This window comes from Pantherophis guttatus, chromosome 8 (genome assembly GCF_059756535.1).
Source record: "Pantherophis guttatus breed Tessera chromosome 8, ASM5975653v1, whole genome shotgun sequence".
NCBI lineage: Eukaryota > Metazoa > Chordata > Lepidosauria > Squamata > Colubridae > Pantherophis > Pantherophis guttatus.
Window position 1 is genome coordinate 31,005,910 of NC_142070.1, and position 14,209 is coordinate 31,020,118.

The window sequence follows — 14,209 nt, forward strand, 5'->3', positions numbered from 1 at the left end:
ATTTTAAACAGCATGGCATCGCGTCCTCCTAAGGCTACTAAGCGCCATGCCTCTGAGGATCCGGCTCAGCTTCATCAGCTGAGCCACCAAAAAAATCTAAAAAATCTCAGGCCTCTAGGGAGGAGAAGAAGGCGGCGGCCAAGGCTAAAGAGGAGCTTCGCCTGCACCAGGCCATTGAACGCTCCATACAGAAAGCCATCAAGGAGGCCTCTGTTAGGGAGGCCCCAATCCTTCAAGGGGGTATTGCCACTCTAACCCCACTGGCCCCCCAGGCCTCTGTGGCCACTCCACCTGAGCCAACGGAATTGCAGGCCCAGGAATCACGCCCTTTATCTCCGGATGGGGGTCAAATACCAGCCCTTCCACAAAGGGGGATTTGTGAAGCCCTTTTCGGGGCACAGCCCGATACTCCTCCCCAAGGCCAGGCTCCCGCCTCTTCTACCCCTTTAGAAATTGCACCTTCTAACTTGGGGAGCAATGTACCCCCGGGGCCCTCTGTTACTCCTGAAATCTTGGCGTTCATTCAATCTGCTATTCAAAAAGGGGTTCAAGCAGAATTAATGAAGCAGCGCAGAACATCCTCCTGGGTGGCCGAATCTGTCTGCTCGAATCTGGAGATGGAGGGTTCCCTCTTGGAAGAGGCTCAGGCCACCCCTGCGATTGCTGCCTCTTCGGGGGCACCATCTGAGCATCCATCTTACCATGACGAGGATGCTAGGGAAAGGGAGCTTTCCAACGATGAGGACCTTGCTCCTGATCAGCCGTCCTTCATAGGTTTATTTAAACCTCACCTTTTCAGGTCCCTTTTATACAAAGCCAAGTTGACTACCCGCCTGGGTACCCCTCAGGTCGTCCCTTCTTCTAGCAGAGACAATCAGAGCTCTATTCCCCTCTTTGAGGTCCCCGAGATTGAAACCGAGGAAATCCCGGGTCCCAAGCTCTTTAGGGACGTTCTTAAGAAACAATGGTCTGCGCCTGCTTCGGGGCCTAACCCTAATCAGCTTGACAGGCGCTTTTATAACATGTCCCCAGAGTTGGCCTCCCTGCTCCAACTCCTGACCGTGGACCCTCCGGTAGCAGGCCTTCCGGCCCTCTCTAATGCTACTGGCCCTCCTGAGGAAAACCTCCGGCCGGAGGACAAGCGACTGGAGCAGTCACTAGTCAAATCTCACATGGCTTCGGCCTGGGCAGCTAAATCTGCTATGGCCTCGTCATTTTTCAATAGGGCTTCCATTTTATGGATTCGACAACTGCAGGACAGGCTTCCAGTGTCGAATTCCAGGACCCATCAGGACCTTAACAAAATCTTAGCAGCCCTGGAATTTTCCGCTGACGCGACGCTTAATGCGTCCCGTTTCTCAGCTAAGGCAATTGGATCAGCCATAACTTCCCGGCGGTTGCTCTGGCTACGGAATTGGCAGGTGGACGCCAAATCAAAGTGGCGCCTTGCCTCTGCAGCCTTTGAGGGCCCCCTCCTTTTTGGGGCACCATTAGAACCTCTCTTAATTGAAACAAAAGACAAGAAACGTATCCTTCCACCAGTCTCTAGGCGTTCTGAGCATCGCCCTCCCCCGGCTAATTTTCGTTCCTTTCGTCAGCCGGAGTTTCCCTATTCGGGGGATAGGTTCCCCAGGGCCTCCTTTCCCCGCTCCAGGATTCCAGACCACCAGGGATATCAAAATCAAAGGGGATTCTCCAGACGTCCTCCCCGGGGTTCCTGGGGTCGTCCCTTCCGCAGGTCCAGATAGCCCTCTCCCCTCTCCTCCCATTGGGGGCCGCCTGGCTCTCTTTGCCAGCCAGTTGGAGAGTTCTTCCTCCGATGCTTGGGTCCGGGAGACGGTTAGGTGGGGCCTCTCCCTCGAATTTCTCTCCACTCCTCCTGACCGGTTTCTGCGATGCCCTCTTTCTCGGGATCGCGAGAAACGGCTCCTGCTGGCCTGTGCTATCAAACATCTCCTTGACATTCAGGCCATCGAGCTGGTGCCACAGGAGCAGCAGGGACAGGGCTTTTATTCCCGCCTGTTCCTCGTTCAGAAATCTTTGGGAGGTTGGAGGGCAATTCTGGACCTTAAGTCCTTGAACCGCTGGGTTCCCTACCGGCGGTTCAAGATGCAGTCCCTTTCCTCGATTCTAGACAGCATCAGGGTCGGGGACTTCCTCACATCAATTGACCTGACTGACGCCTACCTTCATGTCCCTATTCATCCGGCGTATGTCAAATTTCTCCGGTTTTGCCATGCGGGTCGCCACTACCAGTACCGCGCCCTTCCATTCGGCCTTTCCTCGGCCCCCCGAGTGTTCACTAAATTGATGGCCGCTATTGCGGCTCACCTTCGAGCTCTACCAATTCGGATTCTTTGTTATCTAGACGACCTTCTCATTCTATCGAGCTCGGAGGATAGGGCGCATCAGGATTTGGACACCACCCTCCAGATCCTGATGGCTCACGGTTTCTCCATCAATAGGGCCAAGAGCCACCTGGTACCCACGACCCGGATTCAACACCTAGGGGCTATCATCAATACGGTCGAGAGCAGGGTCTTCCTTTCCGAGGAGCGGCTGTCTAGCCTGCGGTCTCTGGTCAGCTCGGTCGCTCAAGGATCCCCCGTTTCCTTGGCGACCCTTTCTCAACTCCTTGGGAAAATGGTCTCGTGCATCGGCATCGTGCCATGGGCTTGTCTCCACTGCAGGGCTCTGCAATGGTTTCTTCTCCCGTATCAGAAGTCCCACAATTCGGCTTCTAATCAAATTGTTCACCTTAACCCCTCTGTCCTTCAGTCCCTCCATTGGTGGTCCTCCAGGTCCCTGTTCAAGGGGAGGGAGTTCAGGGAGCCCAACCCGGTCATCCTAACAACGGACGCCAGCCTTCTAGGCTGGGGGGCCCACGTTCACTCACGCATGGCCCAGGGCTCCTGGACCTCGGAGGACAGATCGCACAACATAAACTGGCTGGAGCTCCGGGCCATTTTCCTGGCCCTCAGGGTTTTCAAAGACATCGTCAAGGACCGACACGTAATTGTCCGGACGGACAACGTGGCAGCCAAGGCCAATGTCAATTGCCTGGGGGGGACCCGGTCCCGCTCCCTCATGGACGAAGCGGAGCGATTGGGGACCTGGGCGGAGGCCAACCTGCGATCCCTGCGAGCAGTCCATATCTCCGGCCTAGTCAACACCCAGGCCGACTGGCTGAGCCGCTCCATGCTGGACCACGGCGAGTGGCGCCTCGACCCGATCCTTTTCCAACGGATCACACGTCGCTTCGGGGAACAGGTGGTGGACTTGTTCGCGACAAGGGACAATTGCCAGACACCTCGTTTTGTCTCCAGATTTCCGGACCCGATGGCAGAGGCCACGGACGCGCTCCTGAGCAGGTGGCCCAAGGGCCTTCTTTATGCCTTCCCCCCCCTTCCCCTCCTATCCAGGGTCGTCCGGAAACTTCTGGAGGAACAGGCAGAGCTAATCCTCCTTGCTCCTTACTGGCCCCGTCGGCCTTGGTTTGCCGACCTTCAGGCTCTATCGATTCGTCCTCCGTGGCGTCTTCCCTCCGCCGACGTCGTCGTTCGCCAGGGATCGCTCCGCCATCCGGACGCCTCCTGGCTACAACTAACCGCATGGCGGTTGAGCGCCAGCTCCTGATGGAGTCTCTCCTGCCCGACAACGTGATAGACACCATCTTGGCGGCGTGCCGTCCGGCCACGGTACGCATCTACGCAGCTACATGGCGCTCCTTCGCGGAATGGTGTATGCCTCAAGGGATCGATCCGAAGCAGGCTTCTACTAACCAGGTACTCATCTTCCTTCAGAAGGGGTTAGCCGCCGGCCTCGCGCCAAACACGTTACGCAGGCAAGTAGCCGCTCTGTCTTCCATTCTCTGCTTGGGGTCCCGTAACTCCCTGGCTCATCGTCCACTGATTCGTTTGTTCCTCAAGGGGGCTTCGAATCTTCGGCCCCCTCCCGTGCACCGTTACCCTACCTGGGACCTCCCAAAGGTGTTGAACGCCCTCACTCGGGAACCCTTTGAGCCTATTCGTACTGTACTGTATCCTTTTCTCTCCTATAAGGTATCCTTCTTGGTTGCAATCACCTCTGCCAGGCGGATTTCAGAGTTGGCTGCCCTTTCCATGAGGGCTGATCTCTGCGTTTTTCACCCGGACAGGGTGGTCCTTCGCCTGGATCCTACCTTTTTGCCAAAGGTTAATTCCCCGTTTCACCGGTCCCAGGAATTAATTCTCCCCGATTTTTGCCCCCACCCGTCCCACCCTAGGGAACAGGTTTGGCATTCCCTGGATGTTCGCCGTGCACTCCGCATCTACCTTAGGCGGACTTCCTCGTTCCGCAGGTCGGAGGCGCTTTTCGTCTCCTTCCAACCGTCCACTCTGGGCCTTAAGGTCTCCTCTCACACTGTGGGTCGTTGGCTCCGTGCCACCATTGCTTCATGCTACGAGGCTTCTTCCACTCCGACCCCCAGGCGTGTCACTGCTCACTCCACCCGCAGTGCCGCCACTTCAGCAGCTTGGGCAACTCAAGCTTCCCTGTTAGACATCTGCTGGGCCACCACTTGGGCATCCCCTACTCCCTTTATCCGCCACTATAGAATCGATATTCGCTTCGGCGGAGGCGGCATTCGGCCGTCGAGTTCTCCAACAGGTGTGCGCGGACCAGGCCTCCACGTCCCGGGCGGGTCCCACCCTATAGTGCTCGGGCTTTGGCATGTCCCTTTCCTGACCGCTGTCTTCCCCGCTTCCCTAGAATGGGCGTTGTCTTACCTGAACGCCCCTTCTGGGGACCAGGAAGACAGCGGTCAGCCCCGCCCTTTTTCCCCGCCGGTTCGTTTCAGCCGGGCCACTTCTTTCTCAATTCCTCTAGGTGGGCTAGTGCGTCGTCAGGAAGGCATCACATCCTCGTCCGAAAGCTGGAGAAGCAACAGGAGGAGGAGCTTATCAACTTCCTGACCCGATCTTCTCTGGATTAGGAGCAAATAACCCTTTCCTGACCGCTGTCTTCCCGGTCCCCAGAAGGGGCGTTCAGGTAAGACAACGCCCATTCCAATAAATTGCCCGGTTAAGGGGTGCCCCGGTTGAATGATTGAGAATGAGTTATATAATTTTGGCAAGAATGGAGGTTATCCATTATTATCACAGAAACAAAAGATTAAGAGTATGGGATTTATTGCCATAGTGATGAATTATGATGAGCATGAAGTAGACCCTAAGAGTAAGTATGTTCTGGTGTTGATGGAGCACCTGTGTGCTTGGAAGGGAAGAATTCATAGTCATGGAGACTGGTAGGCATTGTTAAGCCAATATACAGTGTCATTAACAAATATACAGTAGGTAGGTGTCATAAAGGGATAACATCATCTCTTTTTTTTGTTTGGTTCTAGAAAAAAGACTTTTAAGAAAAGATACTGTTGTAGCTTGCATTTTTAAAAAGTCTCTATTTTGACTGCATCATCAAATCATGCAGTGCAAACTACAGCTCACAGCTAAGTAGTATAAAAATCAGGAGTCTGAGAGCACATTTTCTAACTAAGAAATTTTATTAAAAGGTATATGATTCCGTGAGACATTTAATAAAATTGTTAGTTAGAAAAAGTGCTACCATAGACTAACATGGCTGTCCTTCCCCAAGCTAAGTTTTATAACATTATTGAAAAAGAAGGATTAAACAATCACTGCAAAAATTCATTTTTCTACCTTTTTTTCATAGATATACTTTCTTTCACTCTACCATCCATCATTAGTGCTACTGCATTGATTGATTATGAACACTATAGGTCATGTAGTTTCTTCTATAGAAGAACACAGTATTTTTTTTTTTTTTTAGAAAACTGCATGACTCATTTTACTCAGCTAATGTAAGAAAGCAGTTTTAAAGTAAAACCAGTAATTCTTTCATTTTTCTTGCTGTCTTCCCATTTGGAACAGAGAAATTAAATTAGTATGAATCATGAGGAGAAGTGATCATGGTGGGGAATAGCAATCTAGCAAGACCTTTTTGTTTATCTTAATGACTCTTATCCTTTATGGGATTTAAAATATCCTATTACTATTTTCTGTCTGTACTGAGATTTCATTGCTATTTCAGAAGCCTTCATTTCTTTTCATTTGTTTGAATAGTTGAATTGCAAATGACAGAAATAGATGGAATATATACAAAGGAAAAGTGGGGAAAGTGTAGAAACAGTTTGCATATGAACCATGAAGATAAATTTACAATTATTATAACTGTCATTGAACTGAACAAACAAACAAACCCAGCACTTCAACATCAGAACTTAATGCCAGTTCTCTTGCTTTTGGCATTCTGCTAGCAACTTAGAAGCTATTTTAGAAGCATATTGTTATTAACCAATATATAAAGAAAAACACTGAGGACTTGAATTATTCAATTAAATGTTTAAAGAGGTTTTTTGTTTTTGTTTATGTTTGAATGTTGCAATGCATAATTTTATGTCTGCCTACCCAACTGTAGTTAGTGCTCCCACCCACAAAAACGGTGCCTAACTGCAAGTGTTGCAAACCATGTTACATGGATTTATGAATTGTGTGAAACCATAATTTACAAGATTCAATGGCAAAGCCAAACAAAAAATTGTGCATTCTTACTAAGCACAGTGTTTAATTCCAGGTTTATGGGATGCTGAAGTGTAATATATGAATTTAAAGAATGTGCAGATTGAAAGAAAATGTACTTACTTCAGTGTCTATGAATGTAACATTATTTGAACACTTTTGTACGTCACTTCCTTAATTGAACAAAGGGTTATAATTGGACACAAAAGTATTATTACACCTTTTCTTTTGATCTGTGAACCCTCCTATGAGTGACTTGAAAAAGCATTTTAAAATGTTTTTATTAAGTGGCAAAACCAGGATGTTGTGTTTTAAACTCAACACTGAGTTGCAGCCACCTGAGTGCAACTCAGCATTAGTCCTAAAACAATCTAGATCAGGGGTGTCAAACTGGCAGCCCGTGGGCCGGATACGTCACATGCAGGACATGCCCACACAAGCTCGTGGAAAAACATCGTAAAATATGACGGCAGTGTGATGCCGCACATTTGACACCCATGATCTAGATTGATCCTACTCTAGGGTACAATTGCACTGAATTTCTCAGTCACTCACAATATTGCCTCTAGAACATGGGTGTCAAACTTGTGGCGTCATGTTGCTATCATGTGACGTATCGTGACATCCCCCTTGCTGGGGTGGGCGTGGCCTGTGCATGACACATCTGATCCATGGGCCAATTTGACACCTGCTCTAGAACTACCCCAACATCCAAGTTCTCAAACAGATGTCCTCTTTTTTTAGCTTTAAGAGAGAACATTTATTCATTAGTTATCATACTTCCATGTTGCTCTTCTAGCAGGGCTAATTGGGGAATTCTGGGAGTTGAAGTTCATAGATCTGAAAGTCAAGGTTGAGAAACACAGATCTATAGAATGAAGATAGTGGCTGGGATGCTGCTTAGTTTCAATGCTTGGAGCTGATTTCGAATAGAACAACATGGAAGTACAATAATTAAGGAATAAATGCCCATTCTTAAAGCTAAATACAAAGAGAACATCTGCTTGATAACTTGGATGCTGTGGCAATTCTGCAGGCAATATGAGTGACTGAGAGATTCAGTGCAGTTGTGCCCTTGAGAAGGAATGATCTGGAAGAGAGAGTGGTGGTTTTGTAGTTTAAGATGTTATTGTGAGGAATTTGCAGGCCAATTCTGAGGGGCTAAAGCAAGATATTTGCTTGTGACCATGTTGGTTATGTATTATACAGTATGTGTTTGTAGTGTAGAGTCTAAGACAGAGATGTCAAACTGGATATCTTTGAGGGCCGAATCAGCATTGTAGTTCTCCGTGGGCCAGATGCCTCCTGCAGCACCCTGGCACTATAGGCTGGTCCTTTGCTATTTCTAGGCTGGCCCCACACACTACATTTAAGCACCCTGTGGGCCGATGCGGCCTACAGGCCTTGAGTTTGAAACCCTTGGTCTAAGGTGTTTGTGAAAAATAATTTGGAAGTAAGGGGTTTCTATTATTTTAGGTGCAAAGATGGGTTTTGGGCACTTCTTTCTTCTGACAAATTGGTTCCTTGTGAAGTTATTTATCTTTAACTGTCATGTGAGCTCTACCTTACAATGATTATCTTAACAAATGAATATCATTATTATTTACATACTCTTCAGTTTTATTTAGCTAGGCCTTTCAAAAGGTTGTTGATTTTACTACCTATTGCTCTGCTGCTATTTTTCAGCTAGCCACCCTAAATGCTGTAAGATTAGTGGACCATAGGGTACAAATAGAAATAGTCATTAAATAATAATATTAATGAACAAATGCATGCATAACTGGCCATTGTCTGCCAGCGATAATGTTTTCTAAAATTCCAAAATTTCTTTTTAGTGATCTCCAGAGATTGGAGGTTTGATAGTTCAACTATTCTAGCAATTGATAATGCTTCTGTCATGCCTATTAGACATTTACAAATAAATAATAACTTTAAAATATTGTTAGCCTTGACTATTTAAGTCTTAATGTCTGAAAACTAGAAGAGGAAAAGGACAGATAACAACTGTTTACTTGCTACATTTTTTTTGTTACAGCAGCTCTAAATTAGCTAAGTCGGTATTGCTGCAAAAGAAGAAATGCTGATTAGAGAAAGATTTCCTAATGTTTATGAGATACAAGAATCTTTATAACCTAAAAAAGACATTTGCAGTAATGTTAATACCAGATTTAACTACTTTAAATTAAACTTAATGCTGATACAGCTCTAAAATGTTGTGATCCAATTTTGTCAGAGTTGAACATAGCTTTAAAGTATTTGGTGTGAAAAATTGAAAAGCAAATGTCTAATGCTTTTTTATAATTGCAAATTATCATGAAAAGCAAAAATAACATTTGATTCTGTCATTGTCATTGCTTTTCCTACCTCCCTGAAGAATTATCTTTAGCTTTTAATTTAAGGCTCTTATAGTTTAGCTGGAGTCCAGAAATCTTATTTGACTTTATTAGCCAAAACTAATTCATGTTAGCTAACCAAATATATGCCTCCTGATCCCTAGTAACTTTCAATTTTCACCCAACAATCAGGAGTCTTTTCTTCCCCAGGTTTAGTACTATAACCGCAAAGCCATTGTAGTAGGACTACAACCACAAAGGCTTTGTTTTCAAAGCTAAATTTCAAAAAGCAAGGGAGAATAAGTTAATTCCCCTGAATTAATCCACTGTGTGTTGTTGCTAGTGTTTCCAATCTCCAGCAGAACAAAAGAAATGACTTCAAAAATTACAAAACTATACTGAGCTGGCATTGGTTTTTCCTCTCTCATGCACAGGGATGGTTCTCAAATCACATTTGACCTTTAAATTTATGTCTTAGCCCAAGTTTAAATTTTAAATTGCACATGGATATATCCATAAAGACATCAGAGAAAACATCTGTTTTCTGTACTGCTGTTCAACAGGCAGGTTAAGCCAAGCTAAAGGCATGGCACATAGAGTATTGTGATTGGCCATAACTTTTGGCTTCTCCTCTCTAAGACTACACTAGCCAACCAGTATCTCTAAGTAGTTGAGGGCCTAGCATAAAATCCTAGACACACTCATATTGGCAGCAACTCCAGAATCCAAGGAGTTATTTGCTAGCCATACCAATCAGGGAGAACAGCAGAAAATGATGAATAGACCCGTTCTGTGTCATTAGCATCCTTTGAAAGGTCTTGTGAACACCTGCACAGGAAGGAATGCTTCAATGTTTGCGCCTTGTTTTTAAATCTTTTCATGTGTAATTTAACATTCAAAACCCTGTGGCCTTTGCTATTCTTATTTGCAATAAATCAATATGCTAATCCATAAAAGTAGACAGTAAATGAAGGAGCCTGAGTGGCGCAGCAGACTAATGCTACTGTTAAAGGTAGTATTTAGCTTCCAGCTGCCTGCAATTACTGCGAGTTCAATTCTCACCAGGCTCAAGGTAGACGCAGCCTTCCATCCTTTCTAAGGTAGGTAAAATGAGGACCTGGTTTGTGGGGGCAATAAGCTGACTTTGTATAAAATATACAAAAGTATGAAGGCTATTGCTTAACGCTTTGTAAGCCGCCCTGAGTCTCCGGAGAAGGGCGGCATATAAATCAAAAAAAGAAAGAAAGAAAGAAAGAAAGAAAGAAAGAAAGAAAGAAAGAAGAAAGGAAGGAAGGAAGGAAGGAAGGAAGGAAGGAAGGAAGGAAGAAAGAAAGAAAGACATTGTTTAGGATGAATATGACAGCGCTAACAACAACATATCTCAGATATGGATTGTATGGGGTTCTTTTTATTTTTTAATGCTTACTTTTTTATATTCTTATATTCTTTTATATTTATATTCTTATATTCCAGAGTCATATATTTGAGATGGGCTGCTATATAAACTGAAGTAATAAATAAATATGCACAATCTTTATGTTGTACTTGATCTTGCTTGCATGCTTTCAATCAACCCAAGTGTAATCTCTCTTTTAGTCCAAACTTTCTCTTCATGAACAGCTGATTTATTTATTATATGACATCAAATCATTTTGACTCCTAGAAAACACAGAGATAGATTTCATGACAGTCTATCACTAAAATCAACTTTGAGGTCTTCTGGCAATGTCCCCTCACCACTGTAACTCAGTATATCCACTTTACCGCTGGCTGTACTTTTCCACCTTTCACAGCATTAGAACCTTTTCCAAAGAGCTCGATATTTGCATAATGTGTCTGAAATAAGCAAATGAAATAAGCCTAATCACTTGTACCTATAGCAATAATGATTTTGTTAGTGATCCATTTGTTCTTGTCCACAATACTTTCAGTATTGATGTCTTCTCTGACATCAACCTTCAAAAGCGTCAATCCTCTTCCTATCCTATTGCAAAAAACCAACATTGGCAGAGACAATCCAGATCTTTGTAAGTGTAGACATCACAACACCTGAGAATATTTTTTTCTAAGGCCTTTATGGCGGCTTTACCAAGTGCTAGTTTGCAAGATATTTTTGCTGCTTCTTTTACTGCTAATGGTTAACCTTTGAAAGGCAGATATTATTTTATTTATTTATTTATTTATTTATTTTATTGAATTTGTATACTGCCCTACTCCCGAAGGACTCAGGGCGGTGAACAGCCATAGAATAAAAACATATAAAATCAAAATTTAAAATAGAATAAAACGAATTAAATAATTTGGCTGAACAAATTTAAAACCCCAATAATTTAAAACCAAATTTAAAATTTCCATTTAAAAAGGGGAGAGACTTAGGTCAGGCCGGCTTGATGAAATAGGAAAGTCTTGAGCGCGCGACGGATTATCCATTACTTTGATATCTTCAATTCTAAGTGTGTTTGTTGTACCTCCTATCATTAGTTTGGTCTTCTTTATATTTAATTTTAGTCCCATTTTTACTAAGCTTCTTGACTTTTATTAATAGACCTTGCATTTTTGTGCGTGTTTAATTATTAGAAGAGGATCTGGTGGCTCAGTGGCTAAGACGCTGAGCTTGTTGATAGAAAGATCAGCAGTTCAGCGGTTCGAATTCCTAGTGCCACCTAACAGGGTGAACCCCTGTTACGTGTCCCAGCTTCTGCCAACATAGCAGTTCAAAAGCACATAAAAAATGCAAGTAGAAAAATAGGGACCACCTTTGATGGGAAGGTAACAGCATTCCGTGTGCCTTTGGCGTTTAGTCATGTCGGCCACATGACCACGGTGATGTCTTCAGACAGCATTGGCTCTTCAGCTTTGAAACGGAGATGAGCAACACCCTCTAGAGTCGGGAACGACTAGCACATATGTGCAAGGGGAACCTTTACCTTTACTTTAATTATCGGAATAGTATCAGCATAGTGCAGGTTATTTATGTTTTTTCATCCAGTTTTGAAAACACACTCATTTTCTTCCTGTCTAGTTTCCCTTAAGAGGTATTCAGCATATAAGATGAATAAAGAAGGAAAGAATATACAGGTTTTTTCCCTCTTTTACCAACCTGGGGTCAGTCTTTTTACCATGGTTTGTCTATCGTTTAGCTTTTTGGCCTGTGTATGGGTTTCTCATGAGGACAATGAGATGTTCTTGGATTCCCACTTTTCTAAGCACATTCTATAGTTTCATGTGACTAACACAGTCATAGACCTTTTTATAATCAATGAAGCGCATAACAGCTGGATGCAATAAAATACTAATGAATTGATTTTTGTGGCTGGTTTTGTTAAGGAAGGAAATCTGCAGAGGAGATATGCAGAATATTCAGGAATGGCAAATATAGAAGTAAAAATAACAGGCAATTGTCTGCAAATATGTGTTTGGCAATTCTTGTCAGCTTACAGTCTTAGTCGCAGATTTCTCAGTATAATCCATTTTCTTCTTTGCTAATGGTTGAGTGCTGCTAAACATCTTTGAAGTGATTGCTCTTCTGCCATAGCTGTGGTGAATTAGGTTCATGCTGGCAGATTAGTCCTGCTATTATTGGCTGTTAACTGGATTATTTTATATAGGTGAAAAAAATCTTCCTTTTATGTTTAATTTAGAAACAAAGTAGACATATTTTCGACATGGTTGTTAATGTAGCTAGAAGCAGGTTAATGAGGTTAGACGCTAGAGGTACCCAGCTGAAGATGGACAAATGGGCAGCTGCACAACTGAATATGTAGAAGAAAGGTTAGACATCTCCCCCAATCTTAAAACGAGTGTCTCCGCTTAGATTTTAGAGGATTTTATTATTCAAATTATTGGGGCCTTGCTTTGCTATAAAATCTATGATTTTATCTTGGAGGTGGACATGTATCTGGCAAATTTTACTGAGACCTGATTTGGCCTAGAGGAGAGGTTATCCTCTCAGAAATTATGTCCAGGCTCTCTATCAAACAAGAGTCCATGATGGGGAAGAGGGGTGGGTGGCTTTTTTCATCCATGAATTGTTATAGATTTTACTCCACACAAAACCAGATGTGAGGCATTCTGACTGAAGTTGGATTTAGGGAATATCATGGCTACCATGGTCCTGTCCTGAGTCATTGATTATTCAATTTATACTACAGACCACACATATTTGGTTTTTTCTCAGGAACATTGAGATGTGATCTGATAGTGGAGTATATTAATATTTGTCCATTGCCATGGACAGATTCCTTTCTGGTTTTCTTTCAACTCACTGGTGTCATGCCTTCCTGCAGAGAGACAGGGCCTTTTTGATCAGCCTGCTCTATGCAGTTGATGGATCAAATGGGATTCCAGAGAAAGCTTGGGTTTTTCTCCAGAGCATGGCTGTCAAACTTCCGACCCGCGGGCCAGATGTGTTACATGCTGGCCACGCCCACAGCTGGTTTAGCTAAGGGGAAAAAAGTCCCGATACATCATGTAACGCTGGTGTGACGACGTGAGTTTGACACCCCTGCCCCAGAGGTTCTGGTGGGCAGTTTGGTTGAGGGCCTGATATCTGCCTGGCATGGGTAAGTGGTAGAAGCCTTTGATCATATTGTTCCTATGCAGCCATTCTCTGCATGCTGATTCTGAGGTGCTCTTTGCTTGCCAATTAGGGACAACTTCAATAAGGATGGCAAAGCATCAATATTTCTTCATCGTTATTGCATCCACTGATAGCCACCCAGTGGCTCTGTTTATGGCACCTAATCCCTATTGCGTATCTGAAAAGCAAAAATGGACAATTATTTATGGAATACAAAAGGCAGAAATTTTGGGTTTTGGGTTTTTTTAAAAAAGTAAATAAAGGCATTTAAAGCCAGCCTAATGCCATACAGTCATCTGATTTTGCAAATATAATTGTTTGGGGGTGTTCTACAAAATGGGATGGTAGTAATAATAAATATTGTAATGGAAATACCACCTTGCTACACTGGATGTCATATTCCTTCTGCTGCATATTCCTTCTGCTGTGTAAAAATCTAACTTATATCAGCTACCAATGAAGCATATTTTTAATGATTCCCCAATTTTATTATTTTTAAGAATCAGTGCAGAAAGACTATTCAAACTGAAACTGTTTTTGTCCTACACAGAGCCAGAAGAGAAATGGTGCCATCTGAAAGGAAATCTGATCTTTCTAATGAAAAGTAAGACAATTTATGTGATCATCCGTTCATGTCTGTGCTTTTCCTCTGAATTCATCTGTTTCTTTTTACCTTTTTATTACTTGGTTTGTTGTTCTTAATAAAAGATTCAGCACTTGTC

The 14,209-nt window shown here is 43.9% G+C and overlaps 1 protein-coding gene across 10 annotated transcripts in view; it reads left to right on the forward strand.

Moving 5' to 3' along the window:
- Positions 1 to 14,209, forward strand: part of INPP4B (inositol polyphosphate-4-phosphatase type II B) — a 216,057-nt gene that overhangs the window by 32,117 nt on the left and 169,731 nt on the right. For 6 of the 10 annotated variants that reach the window (XR_015729073.1, XR_015729072.1, XM_087874550.1 and 3 more), the window contains exon 2: positions 14,038 to 14,091. The exons of the other annotated variants lie outside the window; for them this stretch is intronic. The gene's annotated coding sequence lies outside the window, so the exon portion shown is untranslated. The remainder of the gene's footprint in view (positions 1 to 14,037; positions 14,092 to 14,209) is intronic. 10 annotated transcript variants of the gene reach the window in all.